At 43.3% G+C, this 4,375-nt stretch overlaps 1 pseudogene; it reads right to left on the bottom strand.

Moving 5' to 3' along the window:
* Positions 1 to 2,431: 2,431 nt before the first annotated feature.
* Positions 2,432 to 3,867, bottom strand: Aspscr1-ps1 (ASPSCR1 tether for SLC2A4, UBX domain containing, pseudogene 1; annotated as a pseudogene).
* Between the last annotated feature and the right edge of the window lie 508 nt (positions 3,868 to 4,375).

The following is a 4,375-nucleotide window of genomic DNA, read 5'->3' as shown; positions in this document are numbered from 1 at the left end:
TAATATGTAATGTGTAATATATAATATAATATGAAATATGTTACATACGATATAGGGTATATGTTATGTGATATGTGATATATAATATATATGATATGTGATGTATGACCTATGATACTATATATATGTATACACACACACAATTATTGCTCTTAGTACAAGGAGACCTGTTTCCCAAAAATCCAATACTGTTTGTATATATTAAGAAAGACAGAAAGAGATACTGTTATATAGACGAGTATGCATCACTGTGCATTCCACAGGTTATGTTGTGCAGTGCGATGCCTGCCCATTATCCTCAAAAAATGTCACTGCATAAATCTTTCAAGTAATAGGATGATTATAATCATAGGCTCTGCTATGACAGTGTCCTACTACATAGCTTATACGCCCCCCCCAACCTCATCCTGGAGAAGAAGCTAAAATTATGCAGCAGAAAGTCTAAAGATGAAGTTAAAATGATAATTTCACGTTCTGGAAGGGAATACTATAAACACAAATGCAAAACAACAGAACAATACTTTCTAGAAATTACAGAGTTCAAAATCACAGGAAACATAAGGGGAAAACATCATTAAATCTAGCTGCAAACCGATCTGTGAATTGAAAGGCACAATCAGGAAGTGGTAAATGTCTTAAAGTGTTGCTTTTCTTGCCTTTAGGATGAAAATTACCAAACTACCAACTGAAAGGAACATATTTTCGACTGCAGGAAAAACTTAAACACATTCATTTGGAAGTAACTGAAGAAGCAGTTACAGAGAGATTAAATGATGAGGTACAATGAGAAGGAACTTCCGTAACAGCAGACATCCACAGGAGCTAGGAGTCTAGAGCACTGTAAGAGCAGCCATAGAAATGGCCCTGTGCTGAGGGAAGCCTGGTAGACCATTAATCACATTGTGTGATTTTAGAAAGAGTTTTTAAGCTATTTGTCTGGTGACCCCTTTATGATAGAGAAATTATGTGACCTCCATATATATATGTGTGTATATATATATATATATATTACTGATAAGTCACACTTTAAAATATTTTGTTATGCAAATAATCTTACAATTTTTTTAAGGACAAAATGAGATTTTTCATACTAACGAGATGGGTGTGCTTATCGAGTACTATGTGAAGAATTGAAGCTTGGCAGAACATGTGCTGCAGCAAGAGGATTGAATTGGTTATTTTTTTATGATGTTGTGATAAAACACCACTACCAATAGTGACTTACACTGGCTTATGATTCCAGAAGGATAAGAGTACATCACGCCAAGAAGGCACGGCACCAAGCGGGTGGCATGGTGGCTGGAGCAGGAAACCAAGTACTAGGACTAGGGAGAGGCTGAAAACCCTCAAAACTGGGCCCTGGTGTCTTTCTTACTTTCCTGTGTGTCTTCTAAATCTTCCCAAAGAGTTCCACTAACTGGGGACCAAGTATAAAAATACATGAGCCTATGGTGGACATTCTCATTCAACCACCAGAAGTGAGGCATCTTTAATGAGTTGCTGTTGCTGTTGTTGCTGCTGCTGCTGCTGTTGTTGTTGTTTGTAGCATGACTATAAATAAGAATCCCACGCTACTGCAGGCAGGCAAGACACTGGCAGACAGGCCAGCCTGTCGTGTTCTCAGCCCGGCAGACTCTCTGATCCCGAGCACGGAAATCTCTTCCCCTGGCTCGCTAAGTTCCCATGGACCGTTGCTGCCATGCCAGTCCCACACTTCCAAATTCCCACGGATTTTTGGGGTGTACTTCTCATAAACCCGCCCTCTGCCGCAGAACTCAGTTGAGTCACCACATGAAAGAAAACACCACACGAACTTAGTTTAGAATCAGCAGGTAACACAATTGCAGGACACAAAGACTAGCATACTAATTTGTAAGCCACTCTAAGTTAAATCCTTCAGTAGTGGATCCCAACATATCCGCCACCTGAACTGGGAGTCCCCGCTACATATATTTTAGCCTCCATTCTCATCTTTGATCCCAAAAGCCCTATCTCTTCTACTGCTCCCTGTCTTCACGCTCTCTGACCCGGAAGTCCCGCCTACTCACACAGTGATTGGCTCCTTGAAATCTTTATTCATTAGGGGAAGGTTCTGCCACAGTTGTTGTTTGAGTTGTTTGATATTATATTTTGATGTTATAACTATCAATTCAGAGATTGCCCCTTTGCCTAAATACATTGTAAAAAGTAGTAGAAACATGTGTAAGGCCATTATAGGAATTGTTGAAATTTCTGTCCTGATCCCAAGCTAAATTTAAGTAGTAGAGTGGTGGTGGTTGTGATCGTCCTCGTCGTCGTCGTCGTTTTTATCCTCTGGAGGTAGGGGATGGCTTATAGCTGAAGATGGGCATCTTTAGGGTGGTAGCTTTCACTTTTTGCCAGCTGTCATCTTCAGCAACTTGGGCACTTTACGCAGGTTACTTCTGACATGCTAGGAGAGTTTTGGGGGCATTGGTGTCCCCTCCTCAGTGATTGGCTTGGACTCCAGGGGCAGAGGGTCAGGGACTGGTAGAAGTGGTCGGGCCCAGGTGGCCTGGAGCATACATCTGGCCACCAGCACATCAGCATGGGGAGAGTGTGTTCTAGGAGCCCAGGTTCCATGTAGAGACCTATAGGTTCTTCAGTTCCAAAGCACGTAAGGGAAGCAGGGAAGAGATTTGACTGAAAGAGAGCCAGCACGTGGTCATCCAGAAACATTTTGAGACGAATGATGATCAGCCAGCTCCTAACAGTCTCGCAGGTCCCCCAATGTCTCATGGGTGAAGGAAGACCTACAGAATGTCAGGGAACACAGCCACTTTTCGGTAGTGTTCCAGTTTTTCTTTCGTCTGAGCCTCCCTGAAGGACTTGGTCACTAAAAGGGCTTCTTCCAGGCGCTTCTGCTCGCTCACTCTTGAGGTGGGCCAGGTGTCTCCTCAGATCATCTGAGATCGCTTTAAAGAACTCATCAGGTACTTCTGCTAGCCAGGGCTACAACAGGTCCTCCAGGCGGCACACTCCAAGATCTCAGTCAACCAGTGCTCCAGGCTCCTGCTGCGACCATCACCAGGGTTTTATTTCTTGGGTTCAAATGGGCCCTTCTGTCCCTAGCCACTGGCCCCTGACAGGGAAGGAAAAGATTAGGGCAGAGGCAGACTCCTTTGTGCTTTGCTTCCTCTGAGTATCTGCTGGTTTGGAGCCACCATCAACCCTGTGCCCTGATGGTTCTGGTCTCTCCTACTGAACTCACCAGACTTCACAGGAAGCAAGCGGCCGCTGGAGGAAATTAGACTGTTAAGAACTCCTGGTTGCGTAGAGCGCTTACCTAGGAAGCGCAAGGCCCTGGTTTCGGTCCCCAGCTCCGAAAAAAAGAACCAAAAAAAAAAAAAAAAAAAGAACTCCTGGTTGCTCAGGGTATCGCACTGCCTTATGACAAAATGAAGGCACTACTGCTGCTTTTCAGTCCCAGTGACTGAAGTACTGTGCTCTGTAAGGCAGCTCTACCTGTTGTCAAGTCTCAAACCCGGGAATAATAGCTGAAGTGTCTACTTCACATACGAAAGCAGACCTGGTGGCCATTTGTCCCAGCATTCCTCCAAACAATCTCCAGCCTGGGGGTTGGGCTGGCTTTTCCCCAGAAGCTCCCTTTGGTTCTGGCTGGAACAAAAGTGTCCCACAATACAAATCATGCTCTCAGGCCCCTTACTGTTGCTCCAGAACACAGACACCATCTCCAGTTTGGCATTGTTAGGCAGGTTGGCAACCTCCGCAGGAGTGAGGTCAAGCAGGGTCCTCTGGAAGTTCAGATCATATTTTATCCACTGGGGTTAAGTCCTACTGCAGGCACATGTCCTTCAGGACCTGCAGCAGCTCTCTAGCGGACACCATTTGGGACCAGCAACACTGTCACGCAGCCCCTGCTGCCATCATCTGCTCACATTTTAATAATTATTTTTTTTATAAAACTAAAATCATCAATCAAGTAACAGTTTTTTTTAAAGATCATACATTTTTAAACAGTGTAATAAAAGTATACTAAATTGATACTGGAATGATATTGAAGCCTTTTGTTTTGCATAAACGAACCATTTTTGTTTTAATGAGTGGTAATGTCAGTTCTATACAGTAAAGCACTGTGGTTCATAACCAGGTATCGAAGTTAAATCAGGAACAGATAAACCAGTTAAACAACCCCATAACTCCTAAGGAAATAGAAGCAGTCATTAAAGGTCTCGCAACCAAAAAGAGCCCAGGTCCAGACGGGTTTAGTGCAGAATTCTATCAAACCTTCATAGAAGACCTTATACCAATATTATCCAAACTATTCCACAAAATTGAAACAGATGGAGCCCTACCGAATTCCTTCTATGAAGCCACAATTACTCTTTTTTTTTTT

This window comes from Rattus norvegicus, chromosome 2 (assembly GCF_036323735.1).
Source record: "Rattus norvegicus strain BN/NHsdMcwi chromosome 2, GRCr8, whole genome shotgun sequence".
In the NCBI taxonomy this organism is placed as follows: Eukaryota; Metazoa; Chordata; class Mammalia; order Rodentia; family Muridae; genus Rattus; species Rattus norvegicus.
Note: the sequence above shows the minus strand (reverse complement) of the source record. Positions and strands in the feature narration are given on the sequence as shown.